Source organism: Trematomus bernacchii, unplaced genomic scaffold (genome assembly GCF_902827165.1).
Source record: "Trematomus bernacchii unplaced genomic scaffold, fTreBer1.1, whole genome shotgun sequence".
In the NCBI taxonomy this organism is placed as follows: Eukaryota; Metazoa; Chordata; class Actinopteri; order Perciformes; family Nototheniidae; genus Trematomus; species Trematomus bernacchii.
In genome coordinates, this window is record NW_022987685.1 from 1471888 (window position 1) to 1487641 (window position 15754).

At 40.2% G+C, this 15754-nt stretch overlaps 1 protein-coding gene across 3 annotated transcripts in view; it reads left to right on the forward strand.

Moving 5' to 3' along the window:
- Positions 1-7281: 7281 nt before the first annotated feature.
- slc8a4b (solute carrier family 8 member 4b) overlaps positions 7282-15754 on the forward strand; it is a 91429-nt gene continuing 82956 nt past the window's right edge. For all 3 annotated transcript variants that reach the window (XM_034136525.1, XM_034136527.1, XM_034136526.1), the window contains exon 1: positions 7282-7493. The gene's annotated coding sequence lies outside the window, so the exon portion shown is untranslated. The remainder of the gene's footprint in view (positions 7494-15754) is intronic.

Sequence of the window (15754 nt, forward strand, 5' to 3'; positions counted from 1 at the left end):
TTCACACAGTACAGGAGCCCCCCAGGGTTGTGTGAGCTCCCCGGTCCTCTTCACACTGTACACAAACGACTGCACGAGAATCCACCCGGAGAATTATATCATCAAATTCTCAGATGATACAGCCATCCTTGGCTTAATGCACAAAGGCAGCAGTTCATCGGCTTATCACTCTGAAATAGAGAGATTTGTGCAGTGGTGTGATTTTAACCATCTAGTGCTGAATGTGAAGAAGACTGAGGAGATGGTGTGGGACCCAAAGGCAGTGGGTGACCTTAGGCCGGTGGTTATCCACAATGAACCCATAACTCAGGTCAGCTCCTATAAGTACCTTGGTGTCCATCTAGATAATACACTCAGCTGGAAGGCGCATGTTCAAGGTCTGTGCTCTAGACTTCAACAGCGATTGTACTTTCTGCGTCGACTCCGGGCTTTCGGAGTCGACCAGAAGTTCATGTTACTGTTCTATCATGCAGTGTTGGAGAGCATCATGACGTATGGTATTACTGCCTGGTATGGTGACTTGACAGTGCAGTCAAAGTCACAGATCGCTCGCCTGGTACAGACTGCTATGAAAATGATGGGGGTTAAAAAACACCCATCTCTCCAAAACATATACGAGCAGTCCATTATCAGACAGGCAAACAAAATTGTGTCTGATCCCACCCACATACTCCACCCAGAATTCCAGCTCCTACCTTCTGGTAGAAGATTCAGGGTTCCCAAGAGCAGGCTGAACCGCTATAAGCACTCATTCCTACCTATGTCCATTAAGCTTCTTAACATTCACATGAAATGAAATGTAGTGAAATGTAATGAAATGTACTTTTTGAGGGTTGTGCAATAGGTCGCCATTGTCAGTATGTGCGTCTGTGTATTGTGTTTGTTCAAATGGTGTATGACTGATGATATGTGTATGTCTCTTAATGTCCACTATGTTTGTATATGTACATGTATGCGGAACTGCAGGACGGAGTCCAGAACAAATTTCCTTACGGGGACAATAAAGTATATCGTATCGTAGATGATGAAGTATACACAATACGTTTGATTTGAGCTTTTTTTCAGTGGAGTTTCAAAGATGCCCGGTGTTCAACCTGACCTATAGCGTCTTAGCATCTATTATTGCAACAAAAAGAAAAATATACTTGTGATAATACGTTAAATCACTTAGGAAATTGCCTTGTCATTCGCCATTTGGTGTCTGCTGCCTGGTGTGTTGCAAACCTGCTGCAAGATCTCATGTTAGCTGTTCCCTAAGATATGTTTCATTGGCAGCTACTTCTCCTTTATGAACGTTTACTGAAGAATTACACAACTGCAACAACGGGCATAAGAATCTCAAACAAGAAAAACATTTCATTATTGGTGGAGATGTACGTCATAAATGACGTCTTAACAATTAAAGTAAATCACTTCTCGTTTTGCTGTTGGCTTTTAGTTTCTAATGACAGCTTAGTGCCACCTTTGGTAACATCGGCATCATACATCCGTCATTCAGGGTGCATTTATATGGAATTTCAATAAGATCAAGCAGGAAACATGCTGGGATGCTGCGTTTGTCCCTAATAGATCTGATTGGTTTCAGCCTCCTGATTGATATGCGGCTCCATTTCAATGCTGGTCAATAACCCAGCAGGTTGGAGCTTTCCCCACCTCGTCTGAATCTTTTGTATGTGTGTTTGAGTGTAATACAGTATCAGACCATGACAGTTTAAATGCATGCATCTGCTTAAAAGTATGTCTTTTATTTAAACGGATAGATGTTGCAATAGTAGCTAGAGAACACAGTGTGTGTGTGTGTTTGTGCCCATAACAATCGGCCCCATTTAAGCACTTAGCCATCGACATTTGGTGTGATTGATGGTGGCCTAACGGCAAGATGGCAAAGCGACAAATGCACTTGTATGTCTGCTAAAGCCTTATTAACCTTGTGTGGACAGAAAGAAAACCATCAAGGAGAGGGAATTCGACCATGTATGTATCAGTGATTCTGAATCCATGTGTGGTTTTAATTAGCCTGAACATGACTTTATGGAAGAAGGAAAGAATGTATTATCGTGCCTATTTCAGCTGGTGTGAGAGAGATACGGTGTATTGTAGCGGCGGCGCTCATCTTTTCCCTTTCAAATTATCAAGGCTCATTTGCTTGCAATCCTCCTCATCATCATTTAGTTGTGTTTTACAGCTCCCCTATGGACCATACTCAGCATGACTTACAATTGCTTCCTTGGCCTGACACAATGAGTGCGAGGCGACTTGGTAATAATCAGCAGCCAACAACGCTGTAAGATTAGAGATGGAGCAGAATGCCTTCATTAGTATAGTCTTCTGTGTAATCATGGCCAATATTTGAGCTGTGTTCCTGAGCACACGAGAGGATTCTGAAATGAGATTTGGGGTTTTGACCTTTATTTACCGAAGATAGTTTCTCTAATCACAGTTGCTCCTTTCTAGCTACAAAATAATATCAGTCGGTGATAGTGTTAGTGGTTGAATTTTGTCTATAGACCTTGTGATCCTCTCAGGAAAGCTCTACTATATGTTATTCCAAGAAGTGAAAGTGATGTGAATGTAGTTTAGAAATGAGAAGTCAATTATTTTTTTCACTGGTTGTGAAATTGGTGTAGAACGGTCGACAAGGTCAGAAAGAGTTTGGTTCATCTTGGCTATGAAGAACTGTTCAACATTTTGTTTTTCTACTGAGGATATAGTCGACTCGAGCCCTATCCCCTCCTTTGAGTGCTGTAAATGGAGTCTTCACTTTCCCAAGGGATCGTACGCGTTGGCAGATACAATAACATAGTAAATGCTTGAATGGGACCAAAGTAGACGCTGATTGCTTCATTATTGTACAGCCAGTTCACTGTGCAATCAATTCACTACATAATGATAAGATTTAGCAAATAATCTGTCCATTGTCACTTTAAACAAAGAATGTAAAATCTGTTTATTAGAAGTTGGTTTATGTTACCTATGAACAAAGCCAAGCTAACTGTTTTTCAAAGCGTTCATGCTAAGCTAACTAGCTGTTAGCTTCGTATTTACAAAACAGACATGAGAGGGGACAGTACATCCACAATTCTCTGCTGGTACAGTTGGTTGCCCCTGTCATGTATCAAATAATCCTCCTACCATAAAATTAAACACATGTTGCATTTCTGAATACAAAATGAAAGGAATTGTGTGTTATTGGTGCTTACTGTTAGGTACAATGAATGCAGCCTGGTGCAGCTTGTATCGAGTACAAAGGGGATTGTTGTAGGGAACATCAACAGGGGCCAAATCAGTGTGAAGAAACCTAGCCTACTTTTTAACTGGCTTTTGTGCTGTGCCAACTAGTCTTTTTGTCTGCTAAAAGAGTCTGTAATACATGAAAGAGACCAGGGAGTCAGTCCAAAACCAGCTTGAAAAATACGCTCTTAAGAAGAGTTTTTACAGGTGTCACCTTGGTACTAAAGGAAATGTTAGTTTGCTACCTTTTTAGTTTTTACGCTGGGGCCGATGTAACTTAATTATTCATTTGGATTTGAGGGGTCAATGGACCCCTGGGAGCCGGCTGTCATCTTGGCACCAAGTAATAGGCATCACCTGAAAATGGGTGTGACCTTGGCTAATTAAATGTGGTATTTCTGAAGTAATCTGTGTAAAACATGTGACAATTCTCATTATTTCTCCTGACAAAGGAATTGGTAAAGGAAAATTAAAAACACGAGTAGTTCGTATAGGAGAAGGCTTTTCTCATTTGCCAAAGAAAGGTATTGGACCTGAGCGACATTCTAGTATACCAATTGCCTATTGTATGCACATAATGTATTCCACTATTAAGTTGTGATCAGATAAATAATAACCACATTTAGATCTCATAAATCATCTTGTTGTATGACGAAGACGACAGTTTTATATCAAGTTAGAGAAGCAACTTAATATTTAATGGAAAACAGAATGTAACCTCCGGGCAGAAACTGTTCACACTTCATGGTATTCTGCTATATTACAGAAATAAGACGGAGGGATCCGATTATTCTCTCATTGCCATAGAAACTGCATGGGAAAAATGTAGCTTTCTCTGTTTCATTGTGGTTTGATTTGCAGTGTAGTAGTGAGGCAGGCAGAAGCACTACGAGATGATGGGGGAGGGTTACTAGGCGCTGAATCTGGGATGCTTTGATGTTGTGCAGGGAGGAGGGAAACAGCAGCGGTGGGATCGCATTCCCAGTAATCTCAATACATGGAACAGGATTCTGGTACAGTGACGTAAAACTCGATCTATAATTATTTATTTAGCTTGTTCTCACATTGAATTCATTAGTTGTTTTTTGATTGCCTTTTGTCTGCAGTGTGGGTGTTAGACTCTTGTTTCTGTGATGTATAACCTTTACCTTCAATCAATTGGGACTCTCCATTTGAATGACACAAGCTATCTCAGTGGTTAATTTTCTAGCAGCTAATCAATGAATTGAGGAATTGAATGTTAAAATGAAAAATAGAGTTCCCGATACAGTATTTTTTTATTTTGGAAGAAAAATATTCTTGGTGATGTTTTCATCATTGTTTTCTTTGGCAATATAAATTAAACTATTGTAATTGAAGCCTGTATGTTACTGTGGGAACACATTCCTGGAACTTTTTCTATGTAAGTCATAAATCTCTGGAGAAACATTTGTTGTGAAAGCTTTTTTCTTAGCATTTTGTACCATTTTGTTCAATGGATATATGGGGAGAAGAAAACAACAACAGATTAGGTTGTTGATCTAATGCCGCAATCGTTATGGATTAGTTAAATTAAACAACAAAAAACGTAGTCGAGAAACTCAATATGTTCGGTTGGGTGTCCTTGTTTTAATAGTTTAAATATTAATTAAAGCCCTCGGAGATTGTAGACTTTTGGCAAGTACATATCTCGCAATGTTAAGGACAGTGAAGGTTCATTTGTGTATCCAGCCTGTGGTGCTGATCCACTCCTGTTTTCTACTGATGATTTATTTTTTGGTCCATGTAACAAACTGCCACCAAGTTCCATGAACATCGGGGAACTTTAAACATAAGTCCTTGATGGATGTTATCATTTGGTCTAGGAAAGGGAAACGTATCTGGCCAATGCTGACTTTCAGTATGAAACGGTTAACCAGCATCAGCTCCCGTTTTGTTAATGGTTAACGTTTTGTTGACCCACCCTCCTTGACTTCCTCCCTCTGTGGACAAGTATTGTCAGTTTATTCTTAGCATGACCAACTGTAGCTTATTCCTCTTTACTACACAGCTCTATTGTTGTCCAAAAACACACCCACCTTCATGACTGTGGGTACGGTAGTTTATTATGAGCCTTAAACAGGGTACAAACTTACTTAAAGCTTTTGGACTTTCCATGGGATTTCTTGACGATAACAAAACCAGAGACTAAAGGGTACATTTGCTATTGTTTCTATGTTTCTCTTTCTAAGTGACTACAGGGACATCAGTTCTGTAATTCAGTTCAGTATTGAGAAATAACTCTTCTTGACACACCAAGCAGCCTGTGACGTAATTGGGCAATCCTGCACGGTCAAGTGACACCACATAATAAGTGTCATTATGGAAAAAAACCCCGCTTTTCTTTACCTTTGGCTTGATCCGCTTTGTTTCTGTCATGTGACAACGGTGGACCGCCCACCATGTTATTCATAAATGAATAATGTGCTTTAATATAAAATGCAAGACCATTCACAGAATCCTCACTGTAATACAAGTCTGTGTGGGTGCATGTGTATGTCTGCACATGTGATTATGTGCTCTGTTCTTTCATGCATATTTTGTTTTGGTGTGTGTGCAAATGTACTCGTTTGTCCGGCTATGAATTTGCAGTTATGCATTTAGCTGGAATGTGTATGGACGTGTGTATGTTCTCTCAGCGAATGTAAGAGTTTGGCTGTAATTGTTCAGTGTCAGTGTGTGCATGCTTGTGTGTGTGTGTGTGTGTGTGTGTGTGTGTGTGTGTGTGTGTGTGTGTGTGTGTGTGTGTGTGTGTGTGTGTGTGTGTGTGTGAGATGTCCCCCTCGGGGTGTGAATTAGCTTGCGGTGTAGAGGCCATGCTTCACGCTGAGACAGAACTCTGATCAACTGTGTCCAAAAGATGGATAATGTAAAAGTACTCCTCTTTTCTCTCTCATTATTTACATTGACTCCAGCTGCTCTCCTCTTCCCATTTTCACACAACCCACCCCTTCCTCTGTCTCCCTCCTTTTTCTCCCTTCTCCTCTTTTGGCCTTCATCTTTTCATTTCTCCCATTATTTATTTTTTTGTTGTTGTCCACCTTTCCATTATTCTCACTTCTCTCCCTCATCCATCTCTCATCCCCTCACACCCCTGTCTAGTCTCATCGGAGGTTATCCTTCTTTTCCTCTTCCTCTGTAGACACTAAATAAACTCCCATCCAAACTACATACTTTAAGGTCTCTCTCACAAGTCAAGTAATAAGTATACCTGTGTCTGTAATGATAATTTGACTCCTTTCCAACTTTCTTACATGCATTTAATCTAAATTTGTATGAAACAATTACTCAAACATAGGAACAGCAGCTCTTGTCAATTGTACTGCGTGAGTTTGTTGGGTTCCTTTTTTGAGAAAGAAAATAAATCAAAATTGATCTACCAAATAAATAATGTGAGGCCGCTTTTGACGTTAGCTTGGCTGTTTGAAAATGGCAGGTGCAGGTTGTGAATTTGGCTCGGGTGAAGATTGATTCTGACTAACTGAGTTGGTACAATGCCAAGTAACAGGTAGACTCATTCAACTTTTGTAAATGCAAAATTGTGTGAGTTGAGTAGAGATAGGCCTTACCCTAAAGAGGAAATGCGGCCAAAGAAGAGGAATGACTTGCAACAACAGGACGCAAATAAAATATTGTGTATTTCAGGGTTGTCACCTTAACTGCTTGGCCACCAGGGAAGCATATCATTCCAAACGGTTAGATTTTTGTGAGAATTAGCTGCTTTTAAAAAAATTATTTTTATGGTTTTGGACTTTGGCACATCAGAGATATTTTTAGATGCAGCCCTGAACTTTTCAATTTTCCTCTTATGTCTCATCTCCTCTCCAATGATCTGCGTTTATCACATTCACCCTCCAACACAGAGGCACAAACACACACAGTTATAGCCTCTGTCTATCTATCTCTCTCTGTCTTATTCCTCCACTCATCCTCCCTCCGTCTCTCTCTATCTCTCTTTTTTTTTCTTTTTTCTTTCCTTTTCCCCCTCTCTATCTTGTTGTTGCACTAGAAAGCCAGAGAACGAGAGAGAGAGAGAGAGAGAAAAAGAGAGAGAGAGAGAGAGAGAGAGAGAGAGAGAGAGAGAGAGAGGTGAAGTGCGCGTGCTCTGTCGCCGCTGTTTCAGAGCAGAGGAGCTTTTACTCAGCTGCTGATGAGGGACGGAGGGAAGGATGCACAGATAGAGGGATGAATGAATGAATGATCCCGACCCGGGCTTCTTCCAGAGAACCGAAGACTCAAACCACGTGTGTATTACTATTCTTATTCATTGTGCGTGCATTCTGATTGCTTTGATGTCATATGTGAGCCGTTTGTGTGACACGAGACAGTCGGTAAGTGTCCACGCACGCCGTATGTGAAGCCCGTTAATTGAAGAGATCGGTGCATGCGTGCGTAAATAAGGAGCGCAAAACCTGTCGGTACGCGATCAAGTGAAGGGAGAGACGAGCGAAAAGGAAAGTGATCTTATAGAAAAGGGAGGGAGAGGAATGTACCGGACAGCAATGCATGACCGCGGGTCTCTCTGAGCTGAGCCCCCTGTCCCTGTCCGCGAGACGCATCCAGTACCGCTCCAATTCACCCCACAGCGCAGTTTCCTCTCCGCGCTGGAAGAAGGGTGAGTGACAGTGAAGCTGCAGGGCTTTCACCCCTTGGACCGGGGCTGCGGTGCCGGTGGCCGGGGAGGGAGCATGATGAGATTAAGGTCAGGGTATAGTGGACGCATCCGGGTCTAAAGGGACTGAGCACTCGGTCAGCCAGGGTGCAAGAGGAGATAGGCGAGGGCAGCACATAGATGCACTGAGAATGGGATGTTGATGAAGGCATTTGAACGGTGAGAGAGCATGATGATGATGACAATTGAAATGCAGTCGATTGGATTATTTGATTCAAATAAGAGCTCTATAGAGGTAGGAATGATTAAATTGTAATGCTTTTTTAAGACATTATTCGTGCTGTGCCGATCATGGCACTGCTGCTGATGATTGGTTGATCTCTATTTTAATGGTTTTATTGTGACATTCTCTTCGTTTTTGCATTCGTCTTAAATAGTTGTACTTTTGTCTCATAATCAGCTTTTCATCTGAAATCACTATTGTTCAAAAAGAAATATAAACAAGTATGGTTTTATTGATGAATTGATATTGGTGTTGATGATAATGATGAGGAAGAGGAGCAGGATGATGAAGGTACTTGTAAAGATGATACATTAGCTGAACGCAAGCAAAAGTGCCTTAATTTCTCTCTTTATTTATTTTTGTCAGACAATTACATTGAAGCATCTGTTCATTTTTTACAATTACCATGAATCACATTTAAGGAATGTGCATTTTTCTAATGGCCAGCAGGGGGCGACTTCCCTGCTTACTAGAATAAGTCAGATTCTATAGAAGTCTATGAGAAAATGACCTTACATCTTGCTTGATTTATCAAACATTTAGCTGTGTCACTTGTTAGTTTCAAATCTTCATCAATACAACATGTCATTTATGATCCCTTTTTAGGGAATAAAAGATGAAACAGGTTATGCTTCAGGGTGGGGCTACTGACAAGATCTCTGGTTTGTTGTCCTAGTTTTCAGCTTTAAACCTTTCACAGTGTGCTTACACTAATATTTTGATCGTCTCTTACGTCACTCCTGGTTTGAAAAAAACGAAATGGCAACAGCAGAAATGCCAAATCTGTAGTCCACTTAGCAATGGATTACATCATAGTGATCACATCCACTTCTTATAAAGGCAGCATGATGATGTTGAGGAACATTAAGATGAAAATGCTTCCAGTAAAAATTCCTTATGGTAGCATATGGCAGTGGTTTTAATGATGATGTATTTATAAGATGATGATGATTGTGAATGTAGCCTTTTGATAACAGCAACATTGTGAATGATGTGGTTGACGATGATGATATTGAACATGGTGTGGTGGTAGTTTTGTAATAATAGCTGAGCTTATGACAGCATGATGATTTTTTTCCACAAAGATAAATAATTAACATGAAGATATGTCGCCTTCTTAATAATTCAAACACCCAAGCTGTCTAAAGAAATGTAGGCTATAGATTAATTTGCATATCTCAAACAATTTTTAAGCTTCCATCAGCAACAATGAGTCTTTGTGTTAAGAAGCTTTGAAGCCATCTAGCTGGCTGCTACGATCCACTGGGCATTTGCTGCATGTCTGCAGGGCGGTGATAGAACATTTCTGACAGTTCAGACGTGCAAAGCATTTTCCAGCTTCTAGTATAGGGTCAAAAATATTGTTGGATTTTTCCTGGCTGCAAGATTGCATGATTTAATGATTAAAGGTTCAAACTTTCTCAAGTTAAGCCTTGGTTTATAGGCCATGACACAGAAATAACTTCTTGAAACATTGATGTAATGGAACTTCACTCAAAGTTCTCATTTATAAAAAGACAACCCCTTAATTTTGCCCTAAAACAGCAGCAGTATGTTTTTGGGCTTTCCTTCCATCCGTGTTGATTTAGTTCCATCCGTCCAAATATTCATCCTGGGTGAGCTGTGTCTGTAAATGACCGAAAGTCCAGAGAAAACATGTGTTTTGAAGTAAAACCTCATGCATTTATTCATTATTTTTTCCAAGGCCTAATCCTAGAAATGTCAATATTGTCTGATTTGGTCAGGCTGTCACATTTATAGTTGGCAATGGGTTACGTGTGTGTTTTGTGTATGCACATAATGCATGCTGCCCCCGTACCTGCTTAGTCTCTGTTTGTTTGTTTTGGGGCCAAAAATATCCCACACTCTCTTAATGCCCGGTGCTTCATTACCTGTGACTGTGTCCTCAATGGACCCATTCAACAAACTCACTTCCCTGCTTGAGAAGGTGGTAACCCTGTATTGGCCTCTATTCTTGTCCACGTTAATCTGGTTATGTGCATCGCTGGCACTGGACTCAGGGTTACTTGTGTGGTTACCAATTCCGGCCTTCCGGGATCCCGCTACTGTCAGCTTACCTTGTCTGGCTAATAGCTGGGAGGGACAGGAAAGTCCCCGCGGTCATAATCCTCTTCTCTCCTGAGTGTGTGTTTGTGTGTTACATGCTGTTAGCACTGTCAGTGGGGGGTTGTTAGCTCTGGAGATACATTGTGTCTGCTTGGTGTCAGGAGGAAGATGATAAAGACTGGGAAGTAGAAAAAGAAGAAATTAAGAAGAGGAAGAGGAATATAGCCTGGAGGCTTCTGTAAAAGCTGCCAGAGTAAAAAAGGACATTTGACAATAATGTTTAGGTTTTTAATTAACTGAGACATAGCGTTCAAATATTTAATCACTCATCAATCTTTTTTTATGGTCCTCTTATGGCCTCCGGACCTACAACAGTGTTTAATGGCTTTGATTCTAAGTCATAATCTCTACATCTAGACATCAGGTTTTGTTCAGAAAGGCCTTTTAGAAAAAATAAATAGTTGTTTATAAAAATGACCTAGCCATCAGTGCTATTATTTATACTGCAGCACGTTGGGGCTCCATATGCTTGATTTCTGCACTGCTATAAAGCCTGTTTCCCCATGCTTTCCCCCACAGCGATCATTAAACTTTCAGTTCCCATCTCAAGCTTTCTGACTGACTCACCAACTACATTTTCATTTTGTTTTAACACGTGGAGCCTGCATGTTGATTTAAAAAAGCCCACTCCATCTCTTTTATGTGTTTAGACTTCTGCTTTACTCAGGATGATTTCAAGAGGCATTTTAATCTCACTGCCACCAAAGACTGAATCGAGCCCCCCCCCCCCATTTGGGCGTTACCAAGCATGCCATCCTCCTACAGGTTGATTAATTAAGTTCCTATAACACTAGTATGTGATGACAGTGATAGATCGTGGTGTTCATCTCTTCCTGGCTGTGGCACAGACTTGTTGGCCTATCCTGTTGTATTGAATGCACTGCTTGACATTCATGGAAAGAGCCCAAATGCTGCCGGCTCTGCCCCAGCGCTACATCACATATTGGCAGCTCGACACTTGCTGGACTAGAGGCTACTGTGGATGGAGGCCAAGGGTGCTGCTTATCAAACTAATCTGTCAAACCTAAAACTTTACAGTCGGTGCAGAGAGTTGTTAAATGTAGCTGTAATATCTGAAAATACAACTCGACCTAAAGCCTGACAGTGCAGGAAACACTCAGAGAAAATGTAAAAATGTATTTAACACGAGGTGACCGAGGGACTGAACACACTATAATCACTTGCACGGAGCTGGAACCATGATTTATTGTGAAAGTAACACCTTGTGATTTAAAAATAAAACAATAAAGAGGAGTAGCGCTAACCTAATATAAACCTGATTCATCTCATGGGGCCTCCATCACTCATTCCGCTCAGTTTCCAATCACTCCTAAAGCGTCGCTTCAGGGATTAATTTGACACGTTTATTGCCCAATGGTGTGATTTCAAAGCTGGGCGGCAGCTTCTGATGCACCAACAGGGGTCTCACTTGCACGGCAGACTGATTTGGCCATCAGGAGTGAAGCTGCAAATGAACTCAGTCGTTAAATGACTTTGCCACGGAATGCAGCATGCACCATTTCTGTTTAGTCTTCATAGTAACCTAACCAAAGAGGACAGTCAGATCTGTGGTGTTATTTTCCTCTCAGTATTGATTTGTGTTATATCACCTAGAAGTGAAGGTAATCTATTGTATGCATTTGCTCCATTTATCACCCACAAGCCTCTTGTAAATTAGATTTAATCACATTCAAAAGAGTGTAAAGTTATTTATTTCGATGAGTATGAAGCCCATCATATAGCCATAAAGCTCCAGATTGTATATTTATGAATGAGAGGGCTGTGCATGCTGAGAGATGAGTGATAAAGTAAAAATCCACTTTAATATCTTTATTACAGCGCCATTATACCCTGTTTGTTTTGTTATGTCATGCAATATTTTATCTCACAAAACACACAGGTGGAAAATGTATAACATTATTTCCAGATGACCCAATTTTGATTTATGTCCATCAATCAAAGGAGGAACAGTCCATCACATGAGATACCTCAATAGATTAAGGAGTATTGGTCATAGCACACAAAGAAAGGCTGCAGCAGCAAAATCCCTCAATGTATTGAATTGAGCAATGTTGAGTTAAATATCTTTTAAATTCAAATTTGAATCAGTAAGAATTCAAAAGTTGCACGGTTTCAAGAAGTCTCAATCTTAATGTCATTTTTTCGTGATTGTTTTTCAATTAAATCTGGATTCCTATGTGAATGATCCTATTAATGGACATATACTCAATCATGGCACAGCAGTTGTTGCATTTGTTATCGCATCAGTATTCAATTGAGCAATGTTGCGTTAAATATATTTTAAATTTGAATCAGTAAGAATTCAAATGTTGCACGGTTTCAAGAAGTCTCAATCTTAATGCCATTTTTTCGTGACTTTTTTCAAATAAATCTGGATTCTGGTTCTATTAATGGACATATAGCAGCATTAAGGCATTCCAACTAATACATGCATTTTGTTGCTTATAGGAACAGTTACTTGTTTAGATAAACCATCTTAATCTCACTGGCTGAGGATTTCTCTGCAGAATCAGGCATGAAGTAAGATTTGTCAGGCCCCCTTAACCAGGTTATCAAACACAGGCAGACATCCCTCGTAATCCAAAAGTGAACAAACACACACTTCACTCAGGACAACCTTAGACTGACATACATTTACAAACAGACATGATGGCGCCATCATCTGTGCCACCCCACCAGCTGATGTTTAAAGATGAGCCGGGCATTGATATGCAGAAGGGTTCGCCCTGCTGCTGCTAAGAATAGAAAGCTCCCAGGTGGAGAGGAGACGTTTATTTGATGAAAAGCCTATGACACACACATGAACTGGCTCAAGAGTCTTTGAGAGATAGTCAGTTGTCTATTGCAGGGGCTGTCCTGGAGATTGTTGTTGTTGCCTTAAATTACATTTCTGGAATAGCTTGATGCTTGGCAACAGGGGGCTGCGCTGAGTGGAGAAAAGTGACAACTGTGGAGATAATTTCTGGAAATGGAAGAAGAGACAGTGAGAGGGAAAAAAAGAGGTGCTTTTGTCCTTTTCTCAGTCGCTGCGGGAGGCCATATTCAGCACAATCTGCTCTTTTGAATTCATGAATGGGAGGCTTGATGTGAAATGGACAATCACAGACTTATCCAATCAACTGTGAAAATGGCCACTGATGACAGAAGACATTGACCCTTAAAGCATTTCTGAATGAATGGGCTTGAAAAGGCGTTGTGAGAAGTGATGAAGCACTTGTTCTGACGCATGGATTTATTTATTCTCTCTGTGTCCGTCTCCCTCTTGCCCTCCCTCCTCTGCTCTGTTATTTTTGCTCCTTCTCCACCCTGTTTGTACAGCTTCCACTCTTTAATTTACTCCATCACTCCTGTCTCCATGTCTGTCGCAGTCTCTCTCGTGTGACTCCTCTATTCGTCTCGTTCTCTCTCATTGCAATAAATACTGTATGTATTATTACATTTTAATTAAAAAAATGGCAACTCACATTTTTTAATAACCATTGTAATATGTGATCATTTACTTCAACATTCTTGTTAAATGGAATATAGATTTTATTCAGGCCCTCTTATTACAACATATATCAGATTATTGAAGAATATGGTGTTATTACATAATGTGTTACACTGCCTTTTCCAGGATCTTTAGCTTGCGTACGTTAAATGGGTTTAAATGTGTTTTACTACATTTCTCTCCTTAAAAATAAAGAAAACAATTGGTAAACCTTCTCAAAACACAACCAATAAAACAGTTAAGTACACAGACTTTGTATTAAAACACATTTACTCAACAAACCAACACCCTTTAAAATAAAAGTCCAATCTCCATTACTGCTATCTATGGCAATCTAACCTTGATATTTCACTTTGAAACCTTTCAGAGCAGCACTGAAGAGTGGAATTGCTTTGAAAAAGCCCAATATTAAAACAAACAGCCAATAATAATTAATGTTCAGGTGCCCCAAACTGCCAAACAAGTAAAAATGGCTCTGTCTTTATTATAGTGTTATTTTTCTGCCCCACTGCACGTAGTAATAACCTTCACATACCATATGTACCAGTAACTGGAAAAAAAAGGGAATATCATATAATTCTGTTTTTGTCGGCCACTTAGAGGCAACTGAACACAACATTATACAAATCACTACCTACCTGTTGAAGAACAATTACCTTCAACACACCCACAGACACAGAACAATGTTGGCATTCATTACCAGTTGTTCTTTTTACCACCTGATGAATACAATTCCAATCTCCAATCTCCTTTCATCTTTTCTTTTCCACCATTTCTATTGTGGGAGATATGTGGCAATTTAGCTTCTAAATGCTCCAATTTGTTTACTGGCATTACATGGTTTGTCTTGACTTTTTCAATACATCTGCTGCATGTTGCTCCTGGAAAGAAGGTGAAGAGTGGTACAAGTGAATTAAGGTAACAGACAAACAAACAATGACACACAAATAATTGACATGGTGTGAAATCCCTTTTTCTTCTGGGGAAAGATTCCCAGCATTGGTCTGTGATTTATTATGACGTTGAAACTTGAATAGTTGTATATTTTTTATATTTATTTGTCTCTTTTCTTTTGTTTTATTGTCACTTTTAATTTCCTGTCACCTCTTGTTGCCCTGCTCCTTTGTTTCCCTCCTGTACAGTCATTCCCACTCCCACATCTTTTCTCTGATTACCTCCACTCTCGTCTCGTCAGGATCACTCCTGGCTGTCCCTTTCTATCAGTGTCTTTCTCATTCTGTCCTCTCACAAACCCTCTTCTTGTTCTTGCTTCATCTCCTCTCACTCACCCCCATTACTCCCCATGGCCTCCTCACCCGGTGCCCTCCAACATCACCCTCCTCCTGGGTTGTTTTTTACCTTCTAATTTCCTCAGCACTCCTATATCTTCTTATTACTGTCTCTTTCTGCCCAGCTCAACATCCTCTTAGTCTTAACAGTCCTTACCCTGTCCTGCTCCATAACTCTTTATTACCTCTACAAATAAGGTTATGTTTCGGCTCGATTTGTCCGTCAGTAGGATTACGAAAAGACTTCTGGACATCTTGTCATAAAACTTGGTTAAAGAGGGTTGCATGGACCAAGAAAATAACCCATTTATTTTGAAGCGAACTCGAATCACCGGGCAAATACACAAGTTATTTTCCACTTTAGCTAACATTGCGAGATATATGTATTTATGCTGCCATCATGTGGTATCAAAATAATCCAGAAAAAGGTTACCCAACTGGGAAAATCCTCATTAGGAAGCCATCAACTCGGAATAAAAACAGATATCATTTGTATAGTTTTCAACAGATTACGGCCTAAAGCTCATGATCGTGTGCAAGTCGGAAGAGCAACTTCCCAACTCGATAAATGGGACAATCCGAGCAGGATTTGAATGCATCATTGGTCTTTGCGGACTTCTGAGCGCCATTCTAGTATTACATTATATCTTAATTTACTTCCTCTCTTCTGGCTCTTTCTATCC